Here is a 25,271-nt window from a genome sequence, read left to right on the forward strand (position 1 = left end):
TGGGTTTTTTAAAATTTAATTTAATTTTTAATTTTTCCCATGGTTATATGATTTTTATTGTCTCCCTCCTCTGTTCCGCCTCTCACAGAGTTGACAAAGCAATTTCACTGAGTTAAACATACATTATCACTCAAGTCCTGTTTCCTTATTATTAATTTTTGTAATAATCTTTTAAAAATAAAACCCCAAATCATACACCCATATAAACAAGGGATAAATTATATGTTTCTTTCTGGTTTTCTACTCCCATGGTTCTTTCTCCAGATATGGTTAGCATTTTTTTTCATAAGTCTCTCAGAGTTGTCCTAGATTTTTGTATTGCTGTTAGTAGCAAAGTCAATCACATTAGATCTTTCCGTAACGTTTCAGTTACTGTGTATAATGTTCTCCTGGTTCTGCTTATTTCACTCTGTATCAGTTCATGTAGGTCTTCCCAGCTCTTATACAAATCAAGCAGTTTATCATTTCTTATAGCACAATATTATTCCATCACCATCATATACCACAATTTGTTCAGCCATTCCCCAATCAATGGACACCCCCTCATTTTCCAATTTTTTGCCACCACAAAAAGCATAGCTATAAATATTTTTGTACAAAGAGATCCTTTCCTATTTTTTATCTCTTTGGGATACAAACCCAGTAATTATATTGTTGAATCAAAAGGCAGGCATTCTTTTAAAGCCCACAAAGGTCATAATTTCAAATTGGTTCCCAGAATGGTTGGATCAAGTCACAATTCCACCAGCAATGCATTAGTGTCCCAATTTTGCCACATCCCCTCCAATATTTATTATTTTCCTTTACTGTCATACTGGCCACACTTGTAGTGTTTTTTAAGTGTTTGTGAACTTGAAATCAAACTCCTATACTTGACTTGCAAAGCCTTTCATATTCTGCCCTGACCCTGCCTACCCAGCCTCAGCTCCCAAGAGGCCCCAAGTCTCACTAGGATAACAAAAGTTTGCCATGATCATTCACCTTTGAATCTTGATTCATTTGATTCTCCTTGCCTAGAATGCATTCCCCTCTTTCCTATACCCACTTAATCTTACCCATCTTTTAAGATTCAGCTCAAGTCACAACTACTCCAGTCCTTGATGATCTCACTGAAATCTTCTCCACAAGAATTCCTGAGTGAATTCCTGTGACATTTTTAAATAAGCCTTGGATTTTCACTTATTAGAGATCTATGGTCCAGAACTTGAAGGGATCTCAGATGGCTCCTAGTCCAACCTCCTTAATTTTGTAGATGAGGAAATTGAGTCCTAAGCTGTTTAACTGGCTTATCCAAGGTCACAAAAGTCAGAGGTGGGATTTGAACCATGGTCTTCCTCTTGCCTCCGCTCTATCACACTATCCTTATTTACTTCATCTGATCTTATCTGTCTTGGCTACTGTTCTATGTTCACATTCTTATCTTCCCAATTATAACTCTTTCTCCTAATGACTCATTTTGATATAGCACTTCAAGCTTTGCATAGTGCTCTTCTCACCTCAATCTTTTGGGATAATTACAAAAGTATTTTACTCCTATTTTATAGATGAAGAAATAGGCACTAAGTTGCTCATTGTCAGATAGTCAGTGTTGAAGTCAAAGTCAGGATTTTAACCCAGATTTCCCTGCTCAAAGTCTAGTACTCTTTCCACTATGCCTTGTTCTCTCCCTAGAAAATAAGATCCTGGAGGATGGAAACCATATCATACACCTTTTGGATCCCACATTCCTAGTAGTTAACATAATGCCAAACCACATAGCAGGCATTCAATATATTTGTTTAATTAATTAGTCCTTTAATCATCTTCCTCTTCCTTATGCTGTGAATAATTAAAAAAAGAGAGGCAGGTGGCACCGGGAACATGCTAGCAAATATTTAACAGCTATCTATCAAAAAATGCACTGCCTGCACATGTATCACCTCTGTCAAATTGCTTGCCTTCTCAAGGAGAAAGGAAAGGAGGAAGAAATTTTGAAATGCAAGTTTAAAGGACAAATGTCAAAAATAGTTTTTGCATGTAATAAGGGAAAATAAAATAACAAATATCTTTAAAATGTACTCAGGACATACATTTAAGTTTAATCTACATCATTTACGTGCTTTCTATCACTTTCTTATTTCTAGACAATCAACAGAACAGTCAATGATATCCTGATTTGTTAGCATTTATCCGATATCTGAGGCGTAAATGCTCGCATGGAAAATTGAACAATTGACTTTCTCAAGCTGGCACAAGCTGGTTCCAATACACCCATGGCAGCTAGCAAGCATCCTGACCATTTCTGACACATTAAAATGAAGTAACTATCTATTACCTGGCTTTGGTTTGTCAGTGAAAGTTAAATGTCATGTGAAGAGACATCATTCTACTTAGAACAGGGGTGAGAGACAATCTAGCCATTTTGCCTTAGTTTTACTGACCTTCTCTGTGTTATCTCTATTACAGGTATAAGACAGGCAATTTGGAGAGTAAATTGTATCCTTTAGCTCATATACATCTAGTTAGGCACTCCTATTAACTTGAAGAATTTTTATTTCTTGTCCTAGTATTAAGAAAGAATAATTTTAGCCCGGCAAGAAATGTCAAGTAGAAAAAACTGGTTGTTAGCCTTCATTTTCGAGTTTGTGAGTTTTTTGTTTGATTTTTAATGATGTAGGGAAAAGAAGAACATCAAAAAATAAAAAATAAAACCATTGTTCAAAGCAGGCGGACAATTATAATGGATGCAGGGGAAAGGCAGCAATGCTTATTTATTAATTGGCTTCTATTTTCTCTGCCAAAATTATCTTTGGACTGGGAAGAAGAGCAATAGCTAATAAGGACTGGAAGTCCAATAGGAAACTTTCAAGTCACCAGGGCAGGAGAAATGACATGCTGAGGCTTTGCGCAGACTTGGGGACTTGATAGCCTAGTCACCTTCAGTGCTGTTTGAACAATGGTGAAGAATGGGAGAGGTGCCACAATACTTGAGAATGGCACATCTGGTCCCAGTAGTTTTTAAATGGAAGTTTACAAATGATTGACCAGTAAGTTGACTTTTACTTCTAGAAAAATTCTACAATACCTTATTTATGAAAGAGTTAATGAACAGCTGGAGAAGGCATCAGTGATTTCAAGGAGCTGGATGGCTCATCAAGAACATTTCTTTTCATGATAATAAAAAGAATGATGCTGTTTGTTCAGTCATTTTGGTTGTGTCTGGATCTTTGTGATCCCATTTGGGGTTTTCTTGACAAAGATACTAGAGTGGTTTGCCAATTCCTTCTCCAGCTCATTTTACAGATGAAGAAACTCATGCAAACACAGGGCTAAGTGACTTACCCAAGGTCATGTAGCTAGTAAGTGTCTGAGATCAGATTTGAACTCAGGAGGATGAATTTTCCTGATTCTAAGCTCAGGGCTCTATCCATGATAGAATGATAGCAAGCATACATTTAGCCCTTTAAGCTTTTCAAGGCATTTTGTAAATGTCTCATTTGATACTCACAAAACCATTAGGAGATAGATGCTGATATTATCCTCATTTTACTTTACAGTAAACAGGAAACAGAGGCAAAGAGAGATTTAGTGGTTTGGTCACACAGCTAGTGTCTGAGGCAGCATTTGAATTCCACTTTGCCATCTAGCTGCCTTTAGTGATAGTTACTAGAATGGCAGATCAGGGGAATGTTGCAGGGGTAGCCTATCATTACTTCAACAAAACATTTGACATGGTATCCCTGTGGACAAGATAGAGAAAGGGAGGCTAATGGAGATTATGCTTAAGTAGACTCATAGCTAGCTAAATGACTAGAACCAAAGATCCAGGATCAACCTGGTGAGTATCTAGGGAAATGTTCCAAGGATCTGGGTTATGCATTATTAATTTCCTCATCAATGAACAATTGAATTAGTGGAAGGATGAAAAAGTATTTATTAAGTGCTGAATATGTACCATGCACTATTCTATGCACTGAGGATACAGGTACAAGAATGAAGGCAATCCCTGCCCTCATTTTTACATTTTTATATTTACATTTACATCATTACATTTTTATGTGGGAAACAGCATTAAAAAAGGGAGCAGTGGCCAGGATGAACACTTAATTTTAGGAAATTACAAAGGTTATAGGATCATTTTATCATGTTAAAATTTGAAGGGACCTTATATGCTATGTGTTATAACACCTTCATTTTATAGATGAGAAAAATGAAGCCCAGGAAAGTTAAGTGACTTGCTAAAGGTCACACAGTTAGTGAGGGTCCGAGGTAGGATTTCAACCTGGGTTCCCTCAAATCCATATCCAATACTGTCTACTATGATATTGCCTCCCAAAAGGGACAGTAGGACTTCACGGGTCTGTATTGATGCAGACCATTCAAGAACTATGGCAGGGTTGATTTGACAGTTGATTTGATCATGGATCACATTTCTACACCTGAGGGATGGGACCTCAGAAGGGAGAAGGAAAGCATGCCCATGAGGTAACAGGGTCTTTTGGTCAGCGGGAAATTGTAGGAGAGTAGGGAAAGAAACAAAGTAAGAAAGGAGTTGGGCTTCCTTGAAATGACCATCATAGAAAGACAGCCACCATTCAGGACAGCCTGGCTCCCTGGCAAATGAGGTTGGCCAGGAGCTGATGGCCATAGAGTACTTGGATAAAGATGCAGATGGCATATCTATCAAGCTCCTCAGATCAATGCTCTAAGGAACAACGTATACATTAGACAAGTCCCAGATCTAATAGATCTGCAGTATTGAGTCCAACAATGAATTTATTAGGAACACCAAATGAATTTAATAGGCACACCTAATCTAATAATATGAATCTAATAATGAAATTTAATAATATGAAATTCTGCAGAGACAATTCTGTTGCTGTCCAGTTGTTTTTCGGTCATGTCCAACTCTTCATGACCCCCTTGGGGTTTTCTTGTTAAAGAAACTGGAGAGGCTTTCCATTTCCTTGTCCAGTTCATTTTGTAAATAAGGATCTTAGACAAACAGGGTTAGATGACTTGCCCAGGGTTACACAGCTAGTAAGCATCTGAGACTGGATTTGAACTCAAAACGATGAGTCTTCCTGATTCCAGACCTAGCACTCTATCTGCTGTGCCACCTCACTGCCCTAGATAGTTAATGGTAAATGTTTGGAATCTGAAACTCTGCTTAACACAAGATTATGGAGTCATTGATAAATATAGTTTGTCTGAAAATTTCTGAGATTTTTTAGAAGACTCCAAGATCAATATGAGTCAGAAAAAAAAACAACAATTTGGGATAGAACTAAAAGACCAGGAGATTTGACCTAGTCACTTAATATTCAGTTCATTCTACATTTACTACATTTCATTCATACATACTACAGTTGAGGAAGGAAAAAAAGGTAAATTGTAGAATTTACTGAGGTGGGTACAAAGGCTGTCAAGAGCATGCCAAATGGTGATCTTTTGAAGGAATCATTCATGGTTAGCCTGGGAAAAAGAAGACATGAGTTGCCATTATAATTATCCAGTATTTAAAGAAATTCCCTGTGAAAGATGGATTAGATGTATTCTCCTTAGCCCCAGAGGGAGGAATGAGAGGCAAGAGATCAAAGATATGGAGAAGTGGTTTTCAAATCCATGTTAAAAACCCCAAAAATTTCTCACCCATTAGTACTCTCCACAACTAGAATTGGGAGTGGGTTCCTCTTCAGTGCAGTTTTTCAAAGATCCCACTATTGGTAATTATAGAAAGCTTCATGAAGAAAGTACCATCTGATCTGAGCATCAAATAAGGCAAAGGACATACATAGTAGTCAGACAGCATTAGATGCTTTGACTTGTAAAAAACATAAGCTTGAGTCAAATGGAATCAATTCAAATTCTCTCTACCATTTAACACTTGTATAACATTGAACAAGCTCCTTTGTCTCTGTATGCCTCAGTTTCCTCATTTATAAAATGTCGATAAAACTACCTCATAGGATTATGAATATCATGTCAGTGTATGTAAAGTGTTTTCTGAACCAAAGTATTCTAAATATGATACAGAATTTCTTTATTGTAACTACCTTACAAAACACTTACTCTATAAATGTAAATTGCTACAATTTGGTAATTATTTTGAAATAGGCTTCATTCAGGAATTTTTGTATTTTTGCCTATATAGTCATAATTTGGGGGTGCCAGGTTAAGTTTTTATCATATTTTTCTTAGAAGTTTCCACTGAAGATATCTGCCAATATTCTATTGAATTTAGCAACATGAAAGGTTGATGCTTTTCTGAATCCTGTTGTGTCTTAAGGATCAGAGAGTAGGAAATACATTAAAATAGTTTTCTGAATAAGCTTAAAATATATTAGAAAAATCCTTCCGGGAAGCTGGTGAAGGTGGTTAAAAATGCCTGCAATTTAGAGGAATTTTCAATTGTCCAATCATTTATTTGACTTCTTAGCACAGTTAGTAAGCTACTGGCTTCTCAGCAAGCTGGTTCTACAGCAAATTTTTCACCAACCCAGGCTTACATCACACAGCTATGCCAACCCAGAACAAGGAAAGGATCCATTAGTCTCTATGAAAGAGATTGACTGAAAGGAATGGCAAAAGGGATTATGGGAATTCAGTAGAGGTGGGAAAAGAAGTCCATGAAGGAGGAGGTTTGGGGAAGATATCCTAAAGGATAAAGGTCAAAGGTAGACGACAGAGGGAAAAGGGGAAAAAATGATGCTGGCAATTTTTGTTTTGTTTTGTTTTTTAGCACCTGTGTCTGGGCAGCATCTGACAGAAAAAGACATCTGTTTAGATTTGAAATTTAAAAATAAATTCAGTCAGATGCCATGAAGTTTAGTCAAAAGCCAAAAGGTGCCCTTACCTCTTTCCCCTACTTCCCCTCAAAAAATGATGTTAGAAAAAAAAATTTCATGGTTGTAAGAGAGAGTGTCATTTCAAAGGAAGGGCATATCCTATACCAAGTAGCCACTACTAATTCTATTTCACAGTGATGTTATTAATGTATTTTAATCAAAACATGACCAATTAAATCACAAGTCCCGATACCCCCTTCCAGTGCTATGAAACTAAAAACTCCAGGTGACAAGGGCAGCTAGGTGGCACAGTGGATAGAGTGTGGAGCCTAGAATTAAAAGAACTTATTTTTCTAAGTTCAAATATGTACGAGCCTAGGAAAGTCACTTAACCCAGTTTGCCTCAGTTGAATTTTCTAACTCCCAGGTCAATATCCATCATCAGGACCTAGTTCTGAATCACTCTCAAGACAGGAGAAGCAATGCTGTGAAGTTCTATTTCTTTTTCGAAATAGTTTTGCTCCCTCTCAACTTTTTACTGTCAATTATTTCCCAAAGTCATTTGGCTCAATTAATACTTCTAAATAAAATAAACTTGAAATCCAAAGAATTTATCATGATTTCAGCACAATTTGTAACACTAAACAAAGAATAAGAGATCATTTGGATTTCTTTTTAGAACCAGTTATTCTGCACTGTTGATATGCAGCCCCTTATCCAGAAGTTCTCTCAACCATCATTTAAAACCTAAACTTGCGGATATTAATGAAGTTATGTGAAGTGATATTTTATGGTTGATTATATGTATGATGTCCCTCCTGGCAATAAGTCAAAGAAATAACTGCTAGAAGAGATCCTGGGTGTGCCTGTTATAGTACAATTCAGGATAATCAAATCAAGACAAATTATAAAATCCAAACAAGCTGCCATTTTTTTAATCCTTGAAAGCTTGGTTTAATTCATTAAGGCTGAGTCTACATTGTCACCACTAATCAAACTGATTCATTTCATGATGTAGATCACAACTGTTGAGGCTTCTACGTATAAAAAATTTTAAGTACTTGGACAGTCATTTATCTAAGAGTATCTGGAATTTTGTGGACTAGAAGCTCAAAAAGTGAAACAGACTGCCTCACTTAGTAAGTTCCCTTCTTCCAAGGGAAGACAAAGGCTAGTTGATCACTTTTCAAAGATGTTGTAGAAGGGTTTTGTCTGGTTTCAGTTGGACCAGGTGGATCCTAAAGTCCTTCTGAACTCTGAGATTCTGGGATAATAAAACTTTATATTCATGAGCCATTTAAATTTCAAAGCTTTGAAGTATTTCACTTAAATTCAGTTGTGTAAGTATTATAGAGTCTGGTTTAAGCTTATTTTTCTATTTAGAATTATAAGTTCTGAGCCCAGTCATATACTTTAGACAGTTATGTATAATGCTAGGTCTGGAATCAGGAAGACCTGAGTTGAAATTCAGTCTCCAAAATACATAGAGGTTGGAGAAGGGAGAGATCAGAACCACTTTGCACCAAAATATCTCTGCCTATTAATTTAGGACTTTGGGTTCCTTTTGATAGCATACCTGAGGCATCCCATTCCCAGAATTATTTGAAGAATCAGCAACAGAATCTGTTATCTTTTTTTTAATTCTTGATATAGATGGTACTCTAAAAAAGAAAAGAAGGAAGGAAGGAAGGAAGGAAGGAAGGAAGGAAGGAAGGAAGGAAGGAAGGAAGGAAGGAAGGAAGGAAAGAAGGAAAGAAGGAAGGAAGCAAGGAAGCAAGGAAGCAAGGAAGGGAAGGAAAGAAAGACTCAGTTTCCAATATTTACTGGCCAGGTGACCTTGGGCAAGTCACTTTAGCCCCTCTTTGCCTCAGTTCCTCATCTCTAAAATAAACTGGAGAAGGAAATGGAAAATTATTTCAGGGCCTTTGCCAAGAAAACCCCAAAAGGGTTCACAAAGAGTTGGACATGACTGAAAGTGACTAAAGAACAACACAAAACCTCCCAGAGTGAGTATAATAAGAGGTAATATTTGTAAAATGCTTTGCAAAATTTAAAGCTCTATATAAATATTAGCTATTGTTCATGTCATTATTTTTATGACACAAATCAGGTCATCTAAGATCAGCATTGTGAGCTTAGAGCCACAGCGTGGATCTTTTGCTGAACAGCAGCATGATAGGGAAGAGGACTGGACAAAGAGAAGTCTTGAACTCAAGCCACAGCTCTGATACATACTAGTTCTATGACCTTGGCCAAGGCAGTTAACCTGAACCTCACTTTCCTTTACTGCAAAATCAGAGATTTTGGCAGTTAGGTGGAATAGTGGATAATGTTAGGGCAGGGGGCAGGAAGACTCCTCTTCCTGAGTTCAAATCTGGTCTCAGACCCTTAATAGCTTTTACATTAGGGAGGAGGTAGGTAAACCAGTGGATAGAGCACTGAGCCTGAAGTTTGGAAGACTCCTCTTCCTGAGTTCAAATCTGATCTCTGACACTTCTGTCACCCTGAGCAAGTCACTTAACCCTTTTTGCCTCAGTTTCCTCATTTATAAAATGGATCAGAGAAGGAAAAGACAAACCAGTCCAATATGTTTGTCAAAAAACAAAAACAAATGGAGTCATGAAGTTTGACTCAGCTAAAATGACTCAACAACAACAAAATAACAACAAAATTAGATTTAAACTAACTGATTGCTATGTACCATAGAGCATCTCAAAGAATCCAGGGATTCTTTTTTTTTCTATAGTATTATAAAAGAGTACAAGAGGAAGAAAAGCTGAAATTCAACTGCATCTCCCTTCAGTCCTTCCATATTTCGCTTCTAGTCTCAGAAGAGCCAAGCATGTGACACTGTATTTCTGCTATCTAAAGGAGACTGGGCTTCTTGTGGTTGAGCTTGTGATGCAGTGATAATGACTGAGTATCAGGCTCATTTCCTGAGACATGACACTGCCCTGGATCTTCTCTCTCTGTGGGTCAGCACAACAGAAGGATGACAGGGCCATCATTCACTGTACAAGAATAACTGGTGTTAGGACCTCCTGGGCCTTTTTATCCTTCCCAGACTTGAAGCTGCGTGATGTTTTGTCTCATCTGTGGCAGAGGAAAGCATGTTAAACCTTTTTCGAGTCCAGAATCATTGATCTCTAGGTCCCTTCTGGAGACTTGCCCAGGGTCACAGAGCTGGTGTGTGTCAGAGGCAAGCCTTATGCATCCAGATTCCAAGGCCAGTTTCCTAAACACTGTTGCAATGCTTCTAAACCCAAATTTAGAGGAATAAGCCTATTTTGGACCCATCAAAACAATGTGGATTTAAAAGAAATAGATAATCCTCATGGAATGTTTTTAAAAGGAAAAATAAATTGTGAATAAGGTATTAAAGGGAAATTTTAAGTATGGGTCACTTACCACCATTATATACTTATAAGTTTCTTATACACATCACAAGAACTTGAACTCAGATCTTTATGGTTACAAGGACAAGTCTATAGCTTCTATGTCTAAGCTACTACTTATGCTAATAAATGAATGAGTGATTGAATGAGTGAGTGAATGAAAAATGAATGAATAGATGAATAAATAGATGTATATATAAATACTGTAAAAGCAAAAAGTGAACTGTAAAAATAAGTAAATGGATTGGTTATTGATTATAAACCAATTAGATACTCTGCTTGCTGTGCTTACAAATATCTTCAGTTTACATAAATGAAGTAAAGCTCATAAGTGAACTTCTCTTCAGGGTCAGGTACATGGACACTAAATAAATAAACTATTTATTGAAAATATAAGGATAAAAAAGGATTTCTAACTCTAAGGGATTCCAACTCCACCCACATAAAGCTCCCTGGTTCTGCAAGGAACCACTTTTCCTCTACCACAGGGTACACTGATGCTTCCTGATCTAACTAACCCAAAATTTTTATTATTCTAAATAAACTATCACTATTATCCTTATAATTCTTAACTTTGTCTCCAAGTTATAAAAATAGCAATGGCTAGCTGGCTGAGTCTCAGCAAGAACCAAGTTAGGACTCTGAGCCTTAGAAGACTATACATACACATACATTTATTTATTTATATATATATATATATATATATATATATATATATATGTATATATATACACACACACATATATATGTTGTATTATACACAGGTGTATATGTATACATGTTTTCGTGTGTTTATATAACATGTGTTACATGTATGCAATATAATTTATTGTGTACATATATTGTAACTAGACTATATGTTTTATTACAATTATAACATAATTTATGGTATGTGTATGTGTACATACATGAATATATCCATATGCATAAATATAGTTATGTTATTACATGATACAGTATATTATAAAATTAGACAATATGTTTTGTTATAATTATATAATATAATTACTTTATGGTGTGTATATATGTACATATATGAATATAAACATATGCATGTATGTATGCATATATACATATATTGGTATTATTGTATATACATACTCAAAAATGTTAAATTAATGAAAAATTAGGTGAAAAGAATCTCCAGTACCAAAAGTGATTGGGTTTAATCCCAAATAGTGAGTACTCTTAAGCAAAGAGAAAAAAATCTATCCAAGTATATCTCAAAATCATTGATCTCCCTGCATTGGCCATTATAATAAATATACCAATTTGGCTTTCATCATTAACTTGCTCTGTGTTTGTACTTTTATAAATGGGCTGCCCACTAAATCAGCCACAATGGTGACTGAGGCAATCTAAACCAACCTTAGTCATACTTCTAGAACTAATCTAAAACAGTAATCCAGAAACACAGGTGAAAGTTGAATTCTTGGTGTGGCTTTGAAATCATCTACCTGTGCCCTTCAGAAGGAGAATTAAACAATTGTTGTTAATACCTGAAATATTTGGAATCAGTTGGCAGAAAAGAGGAGGGAGTGCAAGAGAAAGAACTGCCAATATTGGTGTTGTCTGGGAAGGATACCTACAGTTAGAAACCAAAGGATGCTTTTTATCTGAGCCAGGATAAGGCTCAACTACCTTCATCTGGAATTCAAGGTCCTCTACATTGTGACCCTAATCTTCTTTTCCAGCTTTATATCTCACTTCTCCTCTACTTGAACCTGATGTTCTAAGAGCCAGAATGGTCTATCTGCTAACTCTCTGTCCCCCAGAAGATCCTGTAATTCACTACTGCTATGTATTTGCTCCAGTTGTCTACTCTTTGACATGTCTTCCTTCTCCCCTGTCTGTCTAAATTATGCACATATTTTGTGACCCAGGTGAAATCCCTTGGCTTTTTCTGTAAAACCACAAGGCTCAGATACCTGTACCACCTACTTTATTTCTTTTGAAAATTTTATTTAATTAATGCATTTAGAATATTTTTCCAAGGTTACATGATTCATGTTCTTTCTCTACCCTCCAAGACCCCCTCCTATAGCCGACATGCAATTCCATGGTTTTTACATGTCATTGATCAAGCCCTTTTGCTGTATTATTGATAAGTGCACTAGTGTGATTGTTTAGAGTCTACATCCCCAATCATATCCCCTTCGATCCATGTGATCAAGCAGTTGTCTTTCTTCTGCGTTTCTACTCCCACAGTTCTTTCTCTGGTGTGGATGGTGCTCTTTCTCATAAATCCCTCAGAATTGTCCTCCATCACTGCATTGCTTCTAGTAGAGAAGTCCATTACCTTCGATTGTACCACCGTGTCTCAGTCTCTGTGTACAATGTTCTCCTGGTTCTGCTCCTCTCGCTCTGCATCACTTCCTGGAGGTTGTTCCAGTCTCCATGGAATTCCTCCACTTTATTATTACTTTGAGCACAATAATATTCCATCACCAACATCTGCCACAATTTATTCAGTTGTTCCCCAATCAAAGGGCATCCCCTCATTTTCCAAACTTTTGTCACCACAAAGAGCGCAGCTATACATATTTTTTGTACCACCTACTTTAAATGGCTGTTGTGAGGATCATATGAGATAAAACTTAGTACAGTGCCTGGCACACAATCGGTGTTATATAATGCTTATTCCTTCCCCCTTCCCCGTACACACACATTTGGCAATTTTATCAGGGGCTATCTCATCTTATATTGGAAATTATTGCCTCATATTAATATTTATTTTTTCATCTCTTTATGCATTGTTTTCCTCTAATTGGATTGTAATGTAAGATCTTTGTGGGCAAGATCTCAGGTCATGTTTGTATTTCTTTCTGGGCTTTGTTCACAGTTTATTGATCAGAAAGAAATAACTTTTCCAGGCAAGAGAATAGCAATAATTAGGCAGCTGGGTGGTTCAGTGGATTGAGAGTCAGGCCTAGAGATGGGAGGTCCTAGGTTCAAATCTGGCCTCAGATACTTCCCAGCTGTGTGACCCTGGGCAAGTCACTTGACCCCCATTGCCTAGCCCTTACTACTCTTCTGCCTTGGGGCCAATACACAGTATTGACTCCAAGACGGAAGGTAAGGGTTTTAAAAATAATAATAATTAGGGACAGCCAGAAGCAAAATTCTAAATAATAGAAATTAGTGTGCAGAGTCTTCCCTTTAATTACACTTTGCCATTTCTTCTGTAGGCATCTCTCTGTTTCTTCCCTTTTGCTCTTCTACCCCCTCCACACTTTCAAGTTTCCAGTTGCTTTAGTATTCTTTCTTCATAAGAATTGGAAAGACTTTAGAAGCCATTCATTGCTAACTTCCCACTTACAAATGAGGAAACTGAGGCCCATAGAATTAAGTGACTTGTCCAAGGTCACAGAAGTAATAATTTTCATAAGTGGGGTGTGAACTCAGGACCTCTGACTCCAGATCCAAAACTTCTTCAGCTATTCCAATTTTTTAAATGATAAAATCCAGGAAAGTATATGATCTCAGTTATTTGTTTTTAGTGTAAATAAGTACAAGTCAATCTGTTTCATATTCTATGGTATGAAATAATATTAGATGTGATTTTAATGCCTTGTAATTTCCTCTGAAAAATTTGGTTTTGAGAACAGCTGGGTGACTCAGTGGATTGAGAGCCAGGCCTAGAGATAGAAGGTCCTGGGCTCAAATTTGGCCTAAGATACTTCCTAGCTACATGACCCTGGGCAAGTCACTGAACCCCCATTGCCTAGCCCTAACCACTCTTCTGACTTAGAATCAATATACAGTATTGATTCCAAGATGGAAGGTAAGGGTTAAAAAAAAAAAAGCTTGGTTTTTATTATGAAATTTCATACCTGAGCTTGAAAATACTGGGACCCTTCATAGGCACATTTAAAATTATACCATGTTGGCAATAATCAATTTTGTTTTTGAAAAGCGACCCTGCCCATGGCTATCAGGAGCAGCATCTTCCAATATAAAATTCTAGTGGAACACAGAGAACTTCTTCAGCAAAGGGTTAGCAATGAGTTTGTTATATTTTTACTTTAACTAGTAGCTACTTCTCAACCTGTCTGGTGGGCTCTTGCTCAACTCGGAGTAAATTATTGTCCTTCATACTCAATGAAGACAAACGTGACATCATTATGTTGGGTTTATGTTAGTGTGCTTGATTGTGGCTGCAGTAGGAAAGGCTCTCCCACAGGTTAGGCACATATATCCCATATGAGCATTTTGGACGGAGATAGCGTCAAATTTGTACTAGACAGATAGATGGATAAATAGACAGACAGACAGGCAAAAGAGGGAGCTTGAAAGGAGTAAAGGAAGGGAGGATGCAACATGAAATAATGTTGTGAAGGAGGGAAAAAAAGTTTAAGCACCTAAGTATGGCCCCAGTGTTTCCAATGCTCAATTCTGAAATTCCACTAACACAAAACAAACCTTTTAAAGAAGTTAAAAGTAATTAAAAGATAATGCCTACACGAGGAGAAGCAGATATAAGCCTGTTTATAGTAAAGTATAAATTATTGATGTCAATAGTTTTGATTATTGGGAAACTGGTGTAGTTGAAGGAATTTTGAATCTGGGGTCAGAGGAAGAGCAGAAAAGGAAGAAGAGAATGAGAAAATAGAGAGTTAAGTTGTGAACAAAATGAAGCATGGTTAGGGTCCCTCCGGAAACAGTGGTCTAGAAAGGCTTATTGCTTCAACCATTAAATAAAAACTCTTCAGGTATTTAAAGCTCTTCCCAGGCTGGCCTTACCACATTTTTCCAGCTTTTGCAAATTGTTCCCCTTTACTGTTCCCAAAACAAGATGCTCTGTTTTCTTTTTCTGTGGCTTTGCATTACTTATGTCAGGAACATATATACTTTTTCTCTTCACCTTTTAGGATTTCTAATCTCCTTCAAGTCAACTCATGAATCACCTTTCTAATAAGGCCTTTACAGCTCCCTCAGAGGCTGGTGTCCTCTCGTCCCTAAATCACCTTGTTTAAATTCTGTATATTTCTTTCCACATACATGTTTACTTTTCTAATAGAACATAGGTTCCTTGAAGGCAGAATTTTTGTCTTTGTACCCTCCAGTCTCCCACCCATAATGCGCGGAACATAAGTCAGCACTTAATAAGTTCTTATTAATTTAATGACTGATATCATTTGATTGCTTATCCATGGGGGAATGTCTGGTATGGATATCTGTTAGTTCCCTATATGTCTTGGAAATGAGACCCTTTTGAGAGGTTCTTAATGCAAAGGGTTTTCCCCCTTAATTGCCAATTTCACTTCTTGTCCTAGTTCTATTGGTTTTGTTAGCATTAAGAGGCTTTTTGAAAGACTACTCAGTATTGGTGTTGGAGGGGCAATTGCAAGAGAGAAGTGATTATGTGTCTTTCTTAAAGAAAGCTCTTTAGGTTGGTGACTATCTTGAAAGGGTTGTTCACGTATATCCTGCTGGATGATGTGTGTCTTGTCAAAATATTGAGAAAAGAAAATTGTGGTCAGCATTCCTAAAACCTGAATAATCTGTTTAACAAACAGTAGTCATATTGGGTGTGATATATTGTCAGAGAAAAGAGAGTCAAAGGTTACTAATTAAGGATTCTCACACCATCTTAATTCTACTTTTTTAAAGGAAAAAGGAAACAAAGAAAGACTATAGTATCATAAATTTAGAGGTAGAAGGGATATTGGAGGGTGTAAATTTCCTCATTTTGCAGATGAGGAAACTGAGACCTAGTGATATTAAATGACTTGCCCAAGATCACACAGCTAAATAAATTGGGGGTTTGAATTTGAGATTCTGTGATTTCAAATGAAGGACTCTTCTCATAGTATCATGTTGTTGCAATAGACAGAGATCTAGTTAATTTATAGATGTACACACCACCTAACAAAAACTGAACAAAAACATATTTTTCAGTCATGTTCAACTCTTCTTGACCCCTTCTATCCTGCACTATCTCCCAAAGTCTGGCAAGCTCATGTTCATTAGTTCCATGACACCATCTGTCCATCTCATCCTCTGTCATCCCCTTCTCTTTTTGCCCTCTATCTTTCTTAACATTAACGGTTTTTACAGTGAGTCCCATTTTCTCATCATGTGGCCAGAGGACTTGAGCTTTAGCTTCAGTATTTGACCTACCAATGAAAAGGCTAAGTTAACTTCTTTACATATTGACTGATTTGATCTTCCTCCTGCACAAGAGACTCTCAAAGGTCTTCTCTAGCACCACAATTCAAGAGTATTGATTCTGAAGCACTTAGCTTTCCTTATAGTCCATCTCTCAGAACCATACATTATTGTTACTGGAAAAACTATAGCTTTGATTATATGGGATGTGTGTGTGTGTATACATATATATAGTTCAAGAGTGTCCAGAGACTTCCTGGTAAACATGGTGGCAGGGTAGACCCAGGACTTTTCCTCTCCTCACCACCTCCTGATATCGACTACCTCAAAAGGCCAAAAAAACTAAATTCATGTGAACAAAGGGACTCTACAGTAGGACACAACATTAAATGTACGTGGGATTTGGGCATTGGGCATTTCCACATTATAAGGGGGTGAAATAGCTTCCACCCAAAATGCGAGCTGATCAACCCTCCCCCACCTACAGAGCCAGAATCAGAGCTAGTGCACTAGAATCAGTGAGTGAGTGAGGGGCACCTCTAGAGTGAACAAGGGACACCTCTAGGTTCTTGGCATCTGACTGAGACCACCAAAGACCTACTCCTGAGAGCAAATAGACCTGAGACCCCAGAAGGCTGAAAAGCACAGACCTTAGACACCCATATGGAAATAGCACAGAGAAGAGAAGTAAGCAGTAGAAGATGCAGAGACTTGAGAGGTGGCCTCAGGCAAAAACCATGCTCCTTAGCTCCATACACAGAGAGCCTGCCCTCCTCACCCAGACTTCTGACTGGAAAGGAACAATCAACCATAGTGATGGCAAACAATGCTGAGGAAAAGCAACTTCCCAACACCAAGGAAAACAAGAATAAGGCATTGACTTCGGATAATTTTTTATGGAGGAAACATCCAGACTACAGAGGAAATAGCAGAAGAGGACATACAAATAAATGCATCCAAACCTTCCCAAAAAATGGAAATTGGCCACAAGCTCTTAAAGAATTTAATTTGGAGCTTATCAAAAAGATGGAAGGATTTTGGCAAGAAAAGTGGAAAATAGTTGAAGAAGAAAATAACAGTTTAAAGGACAGAAACTCCCAACTGGAGAAACAGCTGGAAGCCACAAAAAGCAGGATAGGCCAAACCAAAAAGAAAAATCAAAAGATTATAGCAGAAAACCAGTTCTTAAAGACCAGAATTAGGCAACTGGAAGTCAATGATCTTGCAAAACAGCAAGAATTTAAAAAGCAAAGTCAAAAGACTGACAAAATAGGAGAAAATATAAAATATCTCACTGACAAGATGATAGATCAGGAAAAACAGTCTTGAACAGACAATTTGAGAATCATTGGTCTACCTAAAACCCAGAAATGAACAGAGATCTTGACATCATACTACAAGAAATCATCCAAGAAAACTGCCCTGATGTTCTTGAACAAGGGGCCAAAATAGACATTGAAAGAGTTCATAGAACATCCTTTACACTAAATTCTTAAAAGACAACCCCCAGGAATGTAATTGCCAAAGTCAAGAGCTTCCAAGCTAAGGAGAAAATTTTGCAAGAAGCCAAAAAGAGACAATTCAGCTATTAAGGAGCAGCAATCAGGCTTGGAATATGATAATCAGAAAGGCAAGAGAATTGGGTCTTCAACCAAGGATTACTTACCCATCAAAACTAACTATATACTTCCAGGGGAAAGTATGGGAATTCAACAAAATAGAAGGTTTCCAAGTATTTGTAAAGAAAAGACCAGAACCAAGTGAAAAGTTTGATATCCAAACACAAAATCAAGAGAAACATGAAAAGGTAAATAAGAAAGAGAAGGGAAAGGGAAAAAATGTTTTTTATTTAAATTTTCTTCTTTAAGGGCTTCAATAAGATAAAATTGTTTATATTAATATATGGAAAATGTTATTTGTAAATCTCAAAGTTATATTCACTATTATAGTAATTAGAAGAATCATTTACAGGAAGAGATTGGGGTATTAAGTGGTATAAGATGATATAAAAAATAAGAAAAAGGGAGGGGTGAATAGAAGATGGCACCAAGGGAAACTTGAAGGAATAAGATAAATAGGATTATCTATATCACACAAATAGGTACATGGGAAGGGGAGAGGAAGAATACTATGATAAGAAGGAGAGGAAGAGAGTGCTAATAATTAATACTTAAACCTTACTCTCAGTGAAATCAGTTCTGAGAGGAAAGAACATCTATATACATTGACGTATTGAATTCTATCTTACCCTACAGGGAAAGTGAGAAGGGAAAACCAAGAGGGGGAGCAGGGTGGGGAGTACAAAAAGGGAGGGAAAGAGTGAGGGGAAGGAAATTAACAGACACTTAAAAAAAGACAAAAAAAAGAAACAAAAGGGAGGGGGCAGAAAGGGAAGTATAATAAGGGTGGGGATTAGGGGAACTGATTAAAAGCAAGCCACTGGTTTAAAAGGATATAGCAAAAGAAGAAAGGGCAGAACTAGGAGAGGATATCAAAATGTTGGGGACTACAAAAGTGGCAATCATAACATTGAATGTGAATGGGATGAAGTCATCCATAAAACGAAAACAGAGTGGATTAGAAATCAAAATCCTACCATATGTTGTCTATAAGAAACATACATAATGTAGGTAGACACTCACAGGTTAGAATTAAAGGTTAGAGCAAAATCTATTGGTCCCCAATTGAGAAAAAGAAGGCAGGAATCTCAATCATGATATCTGATGAACCTAAAGTAAAAATAGATCTGATTAAAAGAGATAGGGAAGCTAATTACATCCTGATAAAAGCCAGTGCAGACAGTGAGGAAATATCAGTATCCAACATGTATGCGCCAAATGGTATAGCATCCAAATTTCTAAAGAAGAAAATAGTAGAGGTGAAGGAAGAAATAGATAGTAAAACTATAATAGTGGGTGGCCTGAACTTTCCTCTATCAAATCTAGATGAATCAAATAAAAAAAATAAGAAAGAGGTAAAAGATGTGAATGAAATCTTAGAAAAATTAGAATTAATAGAGAAATAGAGAAAAATAAATAGGGACAAAAAGGAATATACATTCTTTTCAGCAGCACATGATACATTCAGAAATATTGACCATGTATTGGGGCATAAAAACATGGCAAACAAGTGAAAAATAAATTCAGCCTTATCAGATCATAATACAATAAAAAGTAATTAGTAAGGGTGCATGGAGAGCCAAATTAAAAAATTAACTATAAATTAAATAATATGATTCTCCAAAATAATATTATTTTAATATAGAACAAATTTAATAAAGAACAAATCATAAAAGCAATAATTTCCTTGGAAGAAAATGACAATGATGAGACACCCTTTCAAAATCTATGGGACACAGTCAAAGCAGGAATCAGGGGAAAATTTATTTCCTTGAGTTCATATATTAACAAATCAGAAGGGCAGAGGTCAATGAATTAGACATGCAAATCAAAAAACTTGAAAGTGAACAAATTAAAAATCCTCAGATGAAAACTAAATTAGAGATCCTAAAAATTAAAAAAGAAATTAATAAAATTATAAGTAAAAGAACTATTGATTTCATAAATAAGATTAGAAGCTGGTATTTTGAAGAAAAAGAAACAAACAAAATAGACAAAATATTGGTCAAGCTAATAAAAAAAGGAAAGAAGAAAACCAAATTAATAGTATTAAAGATAAAAAGGGAGACCTCACCTGTAATGAAGAGGAAATTAAGGCAATCATTAAAAACTATTTTGCCCAATTATATGACAACAAATATGACAATGTAGGTGATATGGATGAATATTTACAAAAATATAAATTGTCTAGACTAACAGAGGAAGAAATAGACTACCTAAACAATCCCATATGAGAAAAAGAAATTAAGCCATCAAAGAACTCCCTAAGAAAAAAATGCCCAGGTATAGATGGATTCACAAATGAATTCTATCAAACATTCAAAGAACAACTAATCCCAATATTATATAAACTATATGACAGAATAAGTTAAGAAGAAGTTCTACCAAATTCCTTTTATGACACAAATATGGTACTGATTCCAAAGCCAGGCAAGTCAAAAACAGAGAAAAGAAACTATAGACCAATCTCCCTAATGAATATAGATGCAAAAATCTTAAATAAGATATTAGCAAAAAGACTCCAGCAAGTGACCAGGAGGATTATTCACTATGACCAGGTAGGATTCATACCAGGAAAGCAAGGATGGTTCAATATTAGGAAAACCATCCACATAATTGACCATATTAATAAGCAAACTGACAAAAATCACATGATTATCACAGTAGATGCAGAAAATTTTTTACAAAATATAACTCATTCCTATTAAAAACACTAGAAAGCATAGGAATAGAAGGGTCTTTCCTAAAAATAATAAACAGTCTCTATCTAAAACCATCAGCCAACATCATCTGCAATGGAGATGAACTAGAAGCCTTCCCAATAAGATCAGGAGTGAAACAAGGATGCCCATTATCACCTCTATTGTACTAGAAACACTAGCAGTAACAATTAGAGAAGAAAAAGAAATTGAAGGTTTTAAAATTGGCAATGAAGAGACCAAGCTATCACTCTTTGCAGATGATATGATGGTCTACTTAAAGAATCCTAGAGAATCAACTAAAAAGCTAGTGGAAATAATCAACAACTTTAGCAAAGTTTCAGGATACAAAATAAACCCACATAAGTCATCACCATTTCTATATATCTCCAACCCATCTCAGCAGCAAGAATTAGAAAGAGAAATTCCATTTAAAATCACCCTAGACAACATAAAATACTTAGGAATCTAACTGCTGAGACAAACACAGGAACTATATGAACACAACTACAAAACACTCTCCACACAATTAAAACTAGACCTAAAAAATTGGAAAAACATTGATTACTCATGGGTAGGAAGAGCGAACATAATAACAATGACAATCCTATCCAAATTAATTTACTTATTTAGTGTCATATCCATTGAACTAAAAAAAACAAACAACTTTTTTACTGAATTAGACAAAACCATAGCAAAGTTCACTTAGAAGACCAAAAGATCAAGGATATCTAGGGAAATCATGAAAATAAATGCAAAGGAAGGAGGCCTTGTAGTCCCAGATCTCAAACTATACTATAAGTCAATGGTCATCAAAACAATTTGGTACTAGCTAAGAGATAGAAAGGAGGATTGGTAGAATAAAATTGGGGTAAGTGACCTTAGCAAGGCAGTCTATGATTAAGCCCAAAGATCCCAGCTTTGGGGATCAAAACCCACTATTTGATAAAAACTGCTGGGAAAATTGGAAGACAGTATGGGAGAGATTAGGTTTGGATCAGCATCTCACACCCTATACCAAGATAAACTCAGAATGGATAAATGACTTGACTATAAAGAAGGAAACTATAATAAAATTAGCTGAACACAGAATAGTATACATGTCAGACCTTTGGGAAAGGAAAGACTTTAAAACCAAGCAAGAGCTAGAAAAAAAATCACAAAATGTAAAATCATTTTGATTACATCAAATTAAAAAGGTTTTGTACAAACAAAACCAATGCAACCAAAATAAGAAGGGAAGTAACAAATTGGGAAATAATCTTCATAACAAAAACCTCTGACAAAGGTCTAATTACTCAAATTTATAAAGAGCTAAACCAGTTGTACAAAAAAATCAAGCCATTCTCCAATTGGTAAATGGACAAGCAACATGAATAGGCAATTTTCAGATGAGGAAATCAAAACTATTAATAAGTACATAAAAAAGTGTTCTAAATCTCTAATAGTCAGAGAGATGCAAATCAAAACAACTCTGATGTATCACCTCATACCCAGCAGATTGGCTAATATGACAGCAAAGGAAAGTAATGAATGCTGGAGGGGATGTGGCAAAGTCAGTACATTAATGCACTGCTGGTGGAGCTGTGAATTGATCCAACCATTCTGGAGGGCAATTTAGAACTATGCCCAAGGGGCGCTAAAAGACTGTCTGCCCTTTGATCCAGCCATAGCATTGTTGGGTTTGTACCCCAAAGAGATAATAAGGAAAAGGACTTGTAGAAGAATATTCATAGCTGCGCTCTTTGTGGTGGAAAAAAATTGGAAAATATGTGGATGCCCTCAATTGGGGAATGACTGAACAAATTGTAGTATCTGTTGGTGATGGAATACTATTGTGCTCAAAGGAATAATAAAGTGGAGGAATTCGATGTGAACTGAAACAATCTCCAGTAATTGATGCAGAGCGAAAGGAGCAGAACCAGGAGAACATTGTATACAGAGATTGATACACTGTGGTACAATGGAATGTAATGGACTTCTCCATTTCTGGCAATGACTTGGAGGGATCTATGAGAAAGAACACTATCCACATTCAGAGGAAAAACTGTGGGAGTAGAAACACAGAAGAAAAACAACTGCTTGTCTATATGGGTCAGAGGGATATGGCTGGGGATATAGACTCTAAATGAACATCCTAATGCAAACACCAACAAAATGGAAATAGATTCTGATCAAGAGCACATGTAATGCCCAATGAAATTGCGTGTTGGCTGCAAGAAGGGTGGGGGAAGGGGAGGGAAGGAAATAATGTAACTCGTGTAACCAAGCAATAATGTTCTAAATTGACTAAATAAATTAAATTTTTTTAATATATTTTATTTGATCATTTCCAAGCATTATTCGTTAAAGACATAGATCATTTTCTTTTCCTACCCCCCACCCCCCATAGCCGATGCGTAAGTCCACTGGGCATTAGATGTTTTCTTGATTTGAATCCATTGCTTTGTTGATAGTATTTGCATTAGAGTGTCCATTTAGAGTCTATCCTCTGTCATGTCCCCTCAACCTCTGTATTCAGGCAGTTGCTTTTCCTCGGTGTTTCCACTCCCATAGTTTATCCTTTGCTTATGAATGGTGTTTTTTTCTCCTGGATCCCTGCAAGTTGTTCAGGGACATTACACCGCCACTAATGGAGAAGTCCATTACGTTTGATTATACCACAGTGTATTAGTCTCTGTGTACAATGTTCTCCTGGTTCTGCTCCTCTCGCTCTGCATTACTTCCTAGAGGTTGTTCCAAATAAATTAAATTTTTAAAAAGACTCCAGCAAGTGATCATGAGGTGGGATTTATACCAGGAATGCAAGGATGGTTCAATATTAGGAAAACCATTTACATAATTGACCATATCAACAAACAAACTAACAAAAATCACATGATTATCTCAATAGATGCAGAAAAAGCCTTTGACAAAATACAACACCCATTCTTATTGAAAACACTAGACAGCATAGGAATAGAAGGGTCTTTCCTAAAAATGATAAACAGTATATATCTAAAACTATCAGAAAGCACCATCTACAATGGGGATAAATTAGAAGTCTTCCCAGTAAAATCAGGAGTGAAACAAGAATGCCCATTATCATCTTTATTATTTAACATTTGTGTGAGAGGTGGAAACCCAGAGCCTTTTTTTGGACATGGGCAAAGACTGTACTGGTTCCAAAGATTCCAGAAGTGGTGGGGGATGGGCAGAGAAGATTTGGAATCCTTGAGAAAGAAACTCAGAGAGAGAGCAGCAGTTGGGTGCCTGACTCTGACTCTGACTCTGTGACAGCAGAGAGATAGGTCCAGTGTGGCTGGGTCTTGATCCCCAAGAAACATTTCCTTCCTTGAAATCCTGATCACCATCCCCTCCAAACCCCAACAAGTGGACAAATACTGAAAAGAAGAGAGTCCACCAGAAGAATCACCACAGTCTCCTCACCTGAATTGAGGCTCCTGCTGGACAGCGCTAAAAGTCAGGGTTCATCACTCTGAACCCCTCAGGGGCTTGGGGCCATTAAGCCCAAGTCGCTTCAACTTTGAGGGAAGGTTTTGACCAGCTAGGTACTCCTCCTTTCTATTCCCCTTTTTTCCTCAAGTTACCAGTCCTTCCCAACTTCATCCTGTTTCCTTATTATATTAGAATAAACTTGTGATTTACTACAACTGGCTAAAACTGAGTAAAGGGCAGTTTACAACTATGGAGGGATTGAAGGGACCTCTTTCCCCCTAGGAAGAAGAACTTGCTGGGTAGAAACAAAGTAGTAGTCCGGAGTAACTTGATCCAACCATTCTGGAGGGCAATTTAGAACTATGCCCAAAGAGTGCTAAAAGAATGTCTGCCCTTTGATCCAGCCATAGCACTGCTAGGTTTGTACCCCAAAGAGATAATAAGGAAAAAGACTTGTAAAAGAATATTCGTAGCTTCACTCTTTGTGGTGGCAAAAAAATTGAATAACAAGAGGATGCCCTTCAATTGGTGAATGGCTGAACAAATTGTGTATCTGTTGGTGATGGAATACTATTGTTCTATAATGAACTGGAGGAATTCGATGTGAACTGGAACAACCTCCAGGAATTGATGCAAAGTGAAAGGAGCAGAACCAGGAGAACATTGTACACAAAGACTGATACACTGTGGTACAATCGAATCTACTAGTAGCAATATGATGATCCAGAACAATTCGGAGGGATTTATGATAAATAACACTATCCACATCCAAAGGAAGAACTGTGGGAGCAGAAACACAGAAGAAAAACCACTGCTTGATCACATGGGTCAATGGGGATATGATTGGGGATATAGACTCTAAATAATCACCCTAGTGCAAACATCAACAAAATGGAAATAGATTTTGATCCAGGGCACATGTAAAACCCAGTGGAATTGTGTACTGGCTATGGGAGGAGGGTAGCAGGAGGGGAGGGAAAGAACATGAATCAGGTAACATAGGAAAAATATTCTAAATTGACCAATTAAATAAAATTTAAAAAAAAGAACATCCAGTCTTTTTTTTATATAAGGCTTTTCTGATCCCCATAGCTGAAAATATTCTTTCCTTTTACAAATTTTCTGACATCTGTGTCTTAATCCATGCTTTTACCAATCACACTGAATTTTGCATTATGCCTTTTGTGTACATGTTCAATTCACCATTGGATGATGATGATACCAATAAAATAGCTAACATGT

The 25,271-nt window shown here is 36.7% G+C and overlaps 1 protein-coding gene across 3 annotated transcripts in view; it reads left to right on the forward strand.

Moving 5' to 3' along the window:
* The window catches only part of RAB27B (RAB27B, member RAS oncogene family), a 258,468-nt gene that overhangs the window by 211,789 nt on the left and 21,408 nt on the right, over positions 1-25,271 (forward strand). The window lies entirely within an intron of this gene.

The sequence above is a fragment of the Monodelphis domestica genome, chromosome 3 (genome assembly GCF_027887165.1).
Source record: "Monodelphis domestica isolate mMonDom1 chromosome 3, mMonDom1.pri, whole genome shotgun sequence".
Classification (NCBI taxonomy): domain Eukaryota; kingdom Metazoa; phylum Chordata; class Mammalia; order Didelphimorphia; family Didelphidae; genus Monodelphis; species Monodelphis domestica.